Below are 12009 nucleotides of genomic sequence, written 5' to 3'. Positions count from 1 at the left end.
ATGAATATCCTAGTTAGATCACCAGTGGAAGGGGACTCCCTTGGTCCTGTCAAGACTGAACCCCCAGTGAACGTGATTCTTGGGGGGAGGGTAGTAAAGGGGGGAGGATGGGGAGGGGAACTCCCATATAGAAGAGGAGGGGGGACAGGTTATGGGTCCAGAAACCGGAAAGGGAATAACAATCAAAATGTAAATAAGAAATACTCAAGTTAGTAAAGATAAAAAGTAAAAATCAAAATTGAACAGTGGGAAAAAAACAATAAATTTATGAAAATCATAGGCAAATGGATGGAACTGGAAAATATCATCCTGAGTAAGGTTTTTATTTTTAATGGGAATGCCCTTGCATTCAGGTCATAGATATTCAGAATTCTTAATTTTCTCTTGGGGGATTTTCCCTTTAATGAAATATGAGTGTCTTTGTTCATCATACTTATAACTTTCAGTTGAAAGTCTATTTTATTGTATTTTAGGATGGCAACTCCAGGTTGTTTTTTGAACCCATTCCCTCGGTAGAACTGTTGCCATCCTTTTATTCTGAAATAGTGTCTGTCTACGTTAATGAGGTGTGCTTCTTATATGCAGCAAAATGCTTGATATTGTTTGTGTAGCCCATCACACAGCTTATGTCGTTTTATAGGTGAGTTGAGTTCATTAATATTGAGAGACATTAAAACCAGATGACTGTTGGTTCCTGTTATATTTGCTATTGTAAGTATTTTTTATGTGTTTGGGGTTTTCTCCTTTAGGCTTTGCTGTGAGATGTTTAATATGTTGTCTTTTCTTTGTTATAGGTATCTTCCTTATATTAAACTTTTCCTTACAGGATTCTCTGTTGTCCTGGATTAGTAGATAGATACTGTTTGAATTTAGTTTTCTCCTGGAATATTCTAGTTTCTCCACCTATATTGATTAAGAGTTTTGCTGGGTACAGTAGCCTGGGCTGGCATTTGTGTTCTCTTAGAGTCTGCATGACCTCTGACCAGGCTCTTCAGGCTTTCATAGTCTCTGTTGAGAAGTCTGGTGTAATTCTGACAGGTCTGCCTTTTTATGTTATGTGGCCCTTTTCCCTTGCAGCTTTTAATATTCTTTCTCTGTTCTTTGCATTTAGTGTGTTGAGGATTATGTGACAAGAAGAATTTATGTGAAGAGAGGGAGGTAAGACCGGTCGAATAAGTGTCGTCCCATCGCCGTGGGGAAGGTACTGTCTAAGGAGGCTTGTTTCATAGGAGAGATCAAGCACTCACTCAGGGAGAGAGGATTAAGAGTGAAGAAAAAGGATTTAATCAAGTTCTTTTTTTTTAATTAACTTGAGTATTTCTTGTATACATTTCCAGTGTTATTCCCTTTCCCGGTTTCCGGGCAAACATCCCCCTCCCACTCCCCTTCTTTATGGGCAATCCCCTCCCCATTCTCCTCCCCTTGTCGCCCTCCCGCCAACAATATAGTTCACTGGGGGTTCAGTCTTAGCAGGACCTAAGGCTTCCCCTTCCACTCGTGCTCTTACTAGGATATTTATTGCTACCTATGAGGTCAGAGTCCAGGGTCAGTCCATGTATAGTCTTTAGGTAGTGGCTTAGTCCCTGGAAGCTCTGGTTGCTTGGCATTGTTGTACATATGGGGTCTCGAGCCCCTTCAAGCTCTTCCAGTTCTTTTTCTGATTCCTTCAACGGGGGTCCTATTCTCAATTCAGTGGTTTGCTGCTGGCATGCGCCTCTGTGTTTGCTGTATTCTGGCTGTGTCTCTCACGAGAGATCTACATCTGACTCCTGTCGGCCTGCACTTCTTTACTTCATCCATCTTGTCTAACTAGATGGCTGTATATGTGTGGGCCACACGTGGGGCTGGCTCTGAATGGGTGTTCCTTTTGCCTCTGTTTTAAACTTTGCCTCTCTATTCCCTGCCAAGGACATTCTTGTTGCCCTTTTAAAGAAGGAGTGAAGCATTCACATTTTGATCATCTGTCTTGAGTTTCATTTGTTCTAGGCATCTAGGGTAATTCAAGCATTTGGTCTAATAGCCACTTATCAATGAGTGCATGCCATGTGTGTTTTTCTGTGATTGTGTTACCTCACTCAGGATGATATTTTCCAATTCCATCCATTTGCCTACGAATTTCATAAAGTCATTGTTTTTGATAGGTGAGTAATATTCCATTGTGTAGATGTACAATATTTTCTGTATCCATTCCTCTGTTGAAGGGCATCTGGGTTCTTTCCAGCTTCTGGCTATTATACATAAGGCTACGATGAACATAGTGGAGCACATGTCTTTTTTATATATTGGGGCATCTTGTGTGTATATGCCCAAGAGAGGTATAGCTGGATCCTCAGGCAGTTCAATGTCCAATTTTCTGAGGAACCTCCAAACTGATTTCCAGAATGGTTGTACCAGTCTGCAATCCCACCAACAATGGAGGAGTGTTCCCCCTCCACATCCTCACCAGCATTTCCTGTCACCTGAGTTTTTGATATTAGCCATTCTGACTAGTGTGAGGTGAAATCTCAGGGTTGTTTTGATTTGCATTTCCCTTATGACTAAAGATGTTGAACATTTCTTTAGTTGTTTCTCAGCCATTGGGCATTCCTCAGCTGTGAATTCTTTGTTTAGCTCTGAACCCCATTTTTAATAGGGTTATTTGTCTCCCTGCGGTCTACCTTCTTGAGTTCTTTGTCTATTTTGGATATAAGGCCTCTATCTGTTGTAGGATTGGTAAAGATCTTTTCCCAATCTCTTGGTTGCCATTTTGCCCTAACCACAGTGTCCTTTGCCTTACAGAAGCTTTGCAGTTTTATGAGATCCCATTTGTCCATTCTTGATCTTAGAGCATAAGCCATTGGTGTTTTGTTCAGGAATTTTTTTCCAGTGCCCATGTGTTCCAGATGCTTCCCTAGTTTTTCTTCTATTAGTTTGAGTGTGTCTGGTTTGATGTGGAGGTCCTTGATCCACTTGGACTTAAACTCTGTACATGGTGATAAGCATGGATCGATCTGTATTCTCCTACATGTTGACCTCCAGTTGAACCACCACCATTTGCTTAAAATGCTATCTTTTTTCCATTGGATGGTTTTGGTTCCTTTGTCAAAAATCAAGTGCCCATAGGTGTGTGGGTTCATTTCTGGGTCTTCAATTCTGTTCCATTGGTCTATCTGTCTGTCTCTGTACCAATACCATGCAGTTTTTATCACTATTGCTCTGTAATACTGCTTGAGTTCAGGGATAGTGATTCCCCCTGATGTCCTTTTATTGTTGAGGATAGTTTTAGCTATCCTGGGTTTTTTGTTATTCCAGATGAATTTGTAAATTGTTCTGTCTAACTCTTTGAAGAATTGGATTGGTATTTTGATGGGGATTGCATTGAATCTGTAGACCGCTTTTGGTAAAATGGCCATTTTCACTATATTAATCCTGCCAATCCATGAGCATGGGAGATCTTTCCATCTTCTGAGGTCTTCTTCAATTTCTTTCTTCAGAGTCTTGAAGTTCTTATTGTACAAATCTTTTCCTTGCTTGGTTAAAGTCACACCGAGGTACTTTATATTATTTGGGTCTATTATGAAGGGTGTCATTTCCCTAATTTCTTTCTCGTCTTGTTTCTCTTTTGTGTAGAGGAAGGCTACTGATTTATTTGAGTTAATTTTATACCCAGCCACATTGCTGAAGTTGTTTATCAGCTTTAGTAGTTCTCTGGTGGAATTTTGGGATCACTTAAATATACTATCATATCATCTGCAAATAGTGATATTTTGACTTCTTCTTTTCCCATCTGTATCCACTTGACCTCCTTTTGTTGTCTGATTGCTCTGGCTAGAACTTCAAGAACTATATTGAATAAGTAGGGAGAGAGTGGCAGCCTTGTCTAGTCCCTGATTTTAGTGGGATTGCTTTAAATTTCTCTCCATTTAATTTAATGTTAACAACTGGTTTGCTGTATATGGCTTTTACTATTTTTAGGTATAGGCCTTGAATTCCTATTCTTTCCCAGACTTTTATCCTGAAGGGGTGTTGAATTTTGTCAAATGCTTTCTCAGCATCTAATGAAATGATCATGTTGTTTTGTTCTTTCAGTTTGTTTATATAATGGATCACATTGATGGTTTTCCGTATATTAAACCATCCCTGCATGCCTGGGATGAAGCCTACTTGATCATGGTGGATTATTGTTTTGATGTGCTCTTGGATTCCGTTTGCCAGAATTTTATTGAGTATTTTTGCGTCTATATTCATAAGGGAAATTGGTCTGAAGTTCTCTTTATTTGTTGGGTCTTTGTGTGGTTTAGGTGTAAGAGTAATTGTGGCTTCAAAGAAGGAATTTGGTAGTGCTCCATCTGTTTCAATTTTGTGGAATAGTTTGGATAATATTGGTACGAGGTCTTCTATGAAGGTCTGATAGAATTCTGGACTAAACCCATCTGGACCTGGTCTCTTTTTCGTTGGGAGACCTTTAATGACTGCTTCTAGTTTCTTAGGAGTTATGGGGTTGTTTAACTGCTTTATCTGTTCCTGATTTAACTTTGGTACCTGGTATATGTCTAGGAAATTGTCCATTTCCTGCAGATTTTCAAGTTTCGTTGAACATAGGCTTTTTTAGTAAGATCTGATGATTTTTTGAATTTCCTCTGAATCTGTAGTTATGTCTCCCTTTTCATTTCTGATTTTGTTAATTTGGATACACTCTCTGTGTCCTCTCATTAGTCTGGCTAAGGGTTTATCTATCTTGTTGGTTTTCTGAAAGAACCAACTTCTGGTTCTGTTGATTCTTTCTATGGTCCTTTTTGTTTCTACCTGGTTGATTTCAGCTCTCAGTTTGATTATTTCCTGGCTTCTACTCCTCCTGGGTGTGTTTGCTTCTTTTTGTTCTAGACCTTTTAGGTGTGCTGTCAAGCTGCTGACATATGCTCTTTCCTGTTTCTTTCTGCAGGCACTCAGCGTTATGAGTTTTCCTCTTAGCACAGCTTTCATTGTGTCCCATAAGTTTGGGTATGTTGTACCTTCATTTTCAGTAAATTCTCAGAAGTCTTTAATTTCTTTCTTTATTTCTTCCTTTACCAGGTTATCATTGAGTAGAGCATTGTTCAATTTCCACGTATATGTGGGCATTCTTCCCTTATTGTTATTGAAGACCAGTGTTAGGCCATGGTGGTCCGATAGCACGCATGGGATTATTTCTATCTTTCTGTACCTATTGAGTCCCGTTTTTTGACCAATTGTATGGTCAATTTTGGAGAAAGTACCATGAGGAGCTGAGAAGAAGGTATATCCTTTTGCTTTAGGTTAGAATGTTCTATAAATATCTGTTAAGTCCATTTGGCTCATGACTTCTCTTAGTCTTTCTACGTCTCTGTTTAATTTCTGTTTCCATGATCTGTCCATTGATGACAGTGGGGTGTCCTACTATTATTGTGTGAGGTGCAATGTGTGTTTTGAGCTTTAGTAATGTTTCTTTTACGTATGTAGGTGCCCTGGTATTTGGGGCATAGATATTTAGGATTGAGAGTTCATCTTGGTGGATTTTTCCTTTGATGAATATGAAGTGTCCTTCCTTATCTTTTTTGATAAATTTTAGTTGAAAATTGATTTTATTTGATATTAGAATGGCTACTCCAGCTTGCTTCTTCTGACTATTTGCTTAGAAATTTGTTTTCCAGCCTTTCACTCTGAGGTAGTGTCTGTCTTTGTCTCTGAGGTGTGTTTCCTGTAGGCAGCAGAATGCAGGGTCCTCATTGCATATCCAGTTTATTAATCTATGTCTTTTTATTGGGGAGTTGAGGCCATTGATGTTGAGAGATATTAAGGAATAGTGATTATTGCTTCCTGTTATATTCATATTTGGATGTGAGGTTATGTTTGTGTGCTTTTCTTCTCTTTGTTTTGTTGCCAAGACAATTAGTTTCTTGCTTCTTCTAGGGTATAGCTTGACTCCTTATGTTGGGCTTTACCATTTATTATCCTTTGTAGTGCTGGATTTGTAGAAAGATATTGTGTAAATTTGGTTTTGTCATGGATTATCTTGGTTTCTCCATCTATGTTAATTGAGAGTTTTGCAGGATACAGTAACCTGAGCTGGCATTTGTGTTCTCTTAGGGTCTGTATGACATCTGTCCAGGATCTTCTGGCTTTCATAGTTTCTGGCGGAAAGTCTGGTGTAATTCTGATAGGTCTGCCTTTATATGTTACTTGACCTTTTTCCCTTACTGCTTTTAATATTCTTTCTTTATTTTGTGCATTTGGTGTTTTGACTATTATGTGACGGGAGGTGTTTCGTTTCTGGTCCAATCTATTTGGAGTTCTGTAGGCTTCTTGTGTGCCTATAGGTATCGCTTTCTTTAGGTTAGGGAAGTTTTTGTCTATGATTTTGTTGAAGATATTTACTGGTCCTTTGAGCTGGCAGTCTTCACTCTCTGCTACACCTATTATCCTTAGGTGTGATCTTCTCATTGAGTCCTGGATTTCCTATATGTTTTGTGACCAGTAGCTTTTTCCACTTTACATTATCTTTGACAGTTGAGTCAATGATTTCTATGGAATCATCTGCTCCTGAGATTCTCTCTTCCATCTCTTGTATTCTGTTGGTGAAGCTCGTATCTACAGCTCCTTGTCTCTTCTTTTGGTTTTCTATATCCAGGGTTGTTTCCATGTGTTCTTTCTTGATTGCTTCTATTTCCATTTTTAATTCCTTCAACTGTTTGTGTTTTCCTGGAATTCTTTCAGGGATTTTTGTGACTCCTCTCTATGGGCTTCTACTTGTTTATTTATGATTTCCTAGATTTCTTTCAGGGATTTTTGTGACTCCTCTCTATGGGCTTCTACTTGTTTATTTATGATTTCCTGGAATTCTTTCAGGGATTTTTGCGATTCCTGTCTGTAGGCTTCTACTTGTTCTCTAAGGGAGTTCTTCACGTCTTTCTTGAAGTCCTCCAGCATCCTGATCAAATATGATTTTGAAACTAGATCTGGCTTTTCTGGTGTGTTTGGATATTCCATGTTTATTTTGGTGGGAGAATTGGGCTCCGATGATGCCATGTAGTCTTGGTTTCTGTTGCTTGGGTTCCTGCGCTTGCCTCTCGCCATCAGATTATCTCTAGTGTTACTTTGTTCTGCTATTTCTGACAGTGGCTGGACTGTCCTATAAGCCTGTGTGTCAGGAGTGCTGTAGACCTGTTTTCCTGTTTTCTTTCAGCCAGTTATGGGGACAGAGTGTTCTGCTTTCAGGCGTGTAGTTTTTCCTATCTACAGGCCTTCAACTGTTCCTGTGGGCCTGTGTCTGGAGTTCACCAGGCAGGTCACTTGCAGCAGAAAAGTTGGTCTTACCTGTGGTCCCGAGGCTCAAGTTTACTCGTGGGGTGCTGCCTACGAGCTCTCTGCGGTGGCAGCAACCAGGAAGATCTGCGCCGCTGTTTCCGGGAGCCTCAGTGCACCAGGGCTCCAGATGGCCTTTGGTGTTTTCCTCTGGCGTCAGAGATGTGTGCAGAGTGCAGTCTCTTCTGATTTCCCAGGCGTGTCTGCCTCTCTGAAGGTTTAGCTCTCCCTCCCACGGGATTTGGGTGCAGAGAACTGTTTATCCGGTCTGTCCTAAATTCTTTTGTTTTATTGATGAAAAATGTCCCTGGTTAATTTTAAACAGTGTGTGGCTGAGGGTGACAAGTGTGCAGGCCTGCTAACAAGCAAGCTGCAGGCTGTGCGTGGGCAACAGCACAGCTCAGGCCAAGTCAGCATAAGAAGAGTTTCAAGGTGAGGAAGCCAGCGCAGAAACAGGGATGTATTGGGGTAAGATGGGCTAGAAAAGGCCTCGATGATTTGGACTAGCTTGAGTAAAACTTGTAATAAAAAAGGGACAAGGTAATGGTAAATTGTTTTTATGTATGCGTTCTTTTAGAGTTATGTTTTAGTCTTTGGACCTGATTAGAGATAGTTTACACCCTAGACATGAGAGAGAATGGGTTTGGGAAAAAGAGTCCTCCCAGACTCTCCATGGATGCTTTGGAGAAAGAGAAAAACTTACAGAGCTCTCCTAGTAACAGAAGAAAGGCAGGAGATGTCCTGCCTCTCTGCTGGCTCCTATTGGAGAAATGCTTCTTTCTGGTTCTGGGTTCCATAGGTAGGATATCTGAGTCCCTTCGGTGGGACACCATCTAGTTTTTCCCCTCTATGTCTATTGTCTGGTGCACCAAGCTGTCCATGTCTGTCAGTTTATGTCTGTGGTTTTTGTTTCTTGTTGTTTAAATGTTTTATGTTTCATGTTCAAAAGAAAAAATGGTAAAAACTTTATCTGCCAGTCATTCACACCTTGATTTGGTTTTAACTCGTTTCAAAAAAAGGGAACAAATGAATAAAAAACAGTTTCAATGGGCCTTTGGAACCCTGTACCTGTAGCTAGGAGCGTAGGTCAGCTGGAGAAGCTGCCTGGGGGCAGAGCGTCTACAGGAGCTGATCTTAAAGGCGCCAACAGCCCCTCAGCTTCTATGGTATGGGAGCTGATGGCTGTTTCTCTTAGAAAAATCCCTGACTTATTATTAGACTTAGCAGGTGACAAGGTGCTTCTCTTAAAATCACAGCTAGAAAAGTAAAAATGGTGCTTGGTCTAAATATTAAAGACATGTGTAGCCACTTCAATCTTGTTTCTGACTGGTTTTAAATGTATAAATATGCTCTACATGCCTTGATCATAGATTATTGACTTTTAGGTTATTGGAGATGGTTATAAAATTATAACGTTGGTAACAGAAAGTTGACATAAAACTGGTAATTTGGATACAGTTATTCTAGACAACATGTGGCATGAGCCAACCTAGGGAAACAGGTCTAAATTGAGATAATATTTTTATGGAACTCTTATCCTAGAAACCAGGCTTCTAAAAGAATTTAGGGCAATGTCTCTTTGTTGAGGTATTGGAGACCACACCATCGTGCGTTCATATGTAGGAATTGGCAGTCAAACTTTGTAGCATGAAGGATAGACTCTGTGTCTTGGAGACTAGATCGTTTGTTGGAGGTTGAGTTTTGCTTTCCAAAGTTGTGGTTTGCCCTGAAGTTACCTGTATTTTGATGCTAATTCTACTGCCCCAAGGGAAGCTTCCTAGTCTTACTCAGAACTTAGATGACTTCCAAAGTTGTGGTTGTGCTCTGGTGTTACAAGGAGAACTTAAGGATTGTGATTTAGGATTGCCAGTGTTACATTGACTAACTCAAACTTATTTATAATTTAAAAAAATGGCTAATACCCTTATTATGTAATTTCATCACTTCTTCAATGTAAGAAGTTAAAACTTTAAATCTTTCAGTGTATCTGGAAATTTTTACTACAAACCTTTGCTCTCAAAATGAGCTTTAACATTTGGGGAATAGCTGTTACACTACTCAAGAACATTTAAGAACTCAAACTGGATTGCCTAGACTCCTTAACAAGGGAGGACAATGATACCAGGCAGATTATAGGCCTTACATAGGAACAATTATTCAAAAAATATTATTCTGTATTATCCAAAACAATAATGCTAGAGACAGTAATTTGATATACAAGTCTATTTATAAATACAAGTGCTCAGTGTCCTCAATTTAATCCTAGAGGACTTGTCTTAATAAATAGTATATTAACAATGTCTTAATAAATAAACAGGGGGAATTATATCCCTGTATGCTATGCAATTATTTAAAAATACTCCTTTTATATTAATTATAAATTTGGATGCCAAGGAACACTCTGAGTTTATGGCACCCTACAACTAGGCATACTTCTGCCTAGGTGAAATAGAAAGTCCACATATTGGCATGAACATGTCCAGGTATTTTTATGTGGAAGAGGGAATCTTTGTGTTTTTTTCTACAGGATGCTACAGAAGTGTGCCAGCTGCCTGCGTGTCTGGTGAGACATGCTGATCCTGGGAGCATGAAGATTCAGCTCTCCTGGTTCGGGACCGTGGAGTCATTCCTGTGCCCTTGAAAGAAGATGGAGACTTTTTAGGATTTACCCTCACCGAGGTATCTGGGGTGGAAAGTTATATTTTGGGAGAACATATGCTCCATCCTCACCAGCTGTTAGAAATATACAACCATACCTTGGTTGTTAATAAACATCATGAGTACCTGCTCGCCCCAAACCATACTTCTCTGGCATGTTCATCAGGGCTGACTACCTATGTAATAATATCTGAGTTCCTGCAGCAGCACGATTATTGTGTATGAGTACAATTACTCCCCAGAATCAGCATACATGAGCCAGAGACTTTTCTTAAATCCTAGGAAAAGGGCTTTCCCCACAAAGTAAAAAGAGAACCAGTAACTGCCATCACTCTCGCGGTTCTCCTAGGACTAGGGGCTGCGGGTGCAGGCACTGGCATCACTTCCCTAGTTACCTCCCATCAATACTATAACCAGCTTAGTGAAGCCATAGATAAGGATATTGCTGAATTAAGAGATGGATTAGCTAACTTAAAAGATTCAGTTGCCTCGTTGTCTGAAGTAGTCTTACAAAATAGACGAGGCCTAGACTTAATCTTCCTACAACAAGGAGGACTTTGTGCAGCCTTAAAATAGGAATGCTGTGCTTATGTAGATAAGATTGGACTTGTAGAAGACAGTCTAAAAAAGGTGAGAGTTAGCCTAGAAAAACGAAGGAGAGAGAGAGAGCAACAAGAGTCTTGCTACAAAAACTGGTTTTCTACATCCCCATGGCTCTCTACCCTGTTGCCCTCAATTTTGGGACCCCTTGTGGGCCTACTTTTGTAGATTTCCTTTGGTCCTTGGGCCTTTCAGCGACTTATATGCTTTATTAAATCACAAATAGATTCTGCTTTGCCTAGAAATTCTGATTCAGTACCTTATCATTGCTTGGAGACCAGAATAGCTGAGGAGAACCAGAGAGACAATGAACAAGATGAGGTGCCTACAACATATCAGGAGAGGCTCGATTTCCACAATCTCTTATATTATTGCCATCTGGCCCCTACTCTTTCGCCCCTGGGCTCAAATAAGAGGAATGAGTAGATGACCCAATGTAGCCATCATCAACGACGGGCAACTTCCTCTGACCCTTGACCAATCTAAGACATGGAGCCTTGAGGGCAACAAGGTGATCCTATGACAGATAAGGCTGGGGTTCGAGAGGTAGATCCTAAGACAGAGGTGGCTACACCCTGTTTAAACGTATGGGTTGGTCAAATGCTCCTCGGCCCAGTTTCTCCCCCAATAAACACACACGTATAGCCCAGTACGGTGTGTTACAGCATAAGTTCATTCCTAGCCATTGGGGTGCAGTCCTAACTGCAAGAGTGGCTCGCCATGGCCGAGCTGGGCACTCTGTGAGGCATGTCTAATCTCTCTTAGGCCACTACTTCCAGCTAATGGTCTTTCATAAAGAAAAATGGGGGAAATGTAGGGAGCCATATTGGATTTGGGCCTGGCCACTTTTTGACTCCATGGCGCAAAGTGGCTAGGTGACTCTGGGCTGTTTGGCCACAGATATTCACCCCTAAGATGACTGCCATGAAGTCTTGAGATTGTTGGACAAAAGCCTCTCCCATGAATTTACAGCACAGGAAGATAACATTCAAGGGATGCCTCAGCTTGAGCAGATACCAGTTATCTCCTGAGTCAACACCCGGTGTCTCCACCGCATGACCTCATCGTCTACCGCCTGACCTCTTTGCCTCCTGCTATCACTGACTATATCCTCATCCCTCCATCCTTTGTGTTTCACAAAGGACACTCCCCCTACCTGAAAGCCTTAAAAGCTGGAACGTTCACCCCAATAAATGAGACCTTGACAATAGAATCTTGCTTGGTCTCCTTCTCCTCTCGCCCCCCATAGGCCTATGAGTAAGCATACATATAAGACTACAACCAGCTGAGTCATTTGTTGATGTTGTTGCTGTTGTTATTGTTGTTATTGATTGTGTGTATATAATTTCAGGTGTGATCACAATGCATTAAATTGCCAATTAGGGGGTTTATTCTTCCAGTAGGCTGATTCTCTGACTTGCAAATGAATGAAAGGACAGTAGGGGAATAACC

General features: G+C 40.6%; 1 long non-coding RNA gene across 1 annotated transcript in view; it reads left to right on the top strand.

Annotated features, from left to right (window-relative positions):
- LOC148000458 (uncharacterized) overlaps nt 1–11770 on the top strand; it is a 91690-nt gene extending 79920 nt beyond the window's left edge. Inside the window, exons 4-5 of the long non-coding RNA XR_015639731.1 lie at nt 9827–9978; nt 11530–11770. This is a non-coding gene — a long non-coding RNA (uncharacterized LOC148000458). The remainder of the gene's footprint in view (nt 1–9826; nt 9979–11529) is intronic.
- The last annotated feature ends 239 nt before the right edge of the window (nt 11771–12009 follow it).

This window comes from Rattus norvegicus, chromosome 16 (genome assembly GCF_021556685.1).
Source record: "Rattus norvegicus strain SHRSP/BbbUtx chromosome 16, alternate assembly SHRSP_T2T, whole genome shotgun sequence".
NCBI classification, from domain to species: Eukaryota; Metazoa; Chordata; class Mammalia; order Rodentia; family Muridae; genus Rattus; species Rattus norvegicus.
This window is presented reverse-complemented; position numbering and strand designations above follow the sequence as displayed.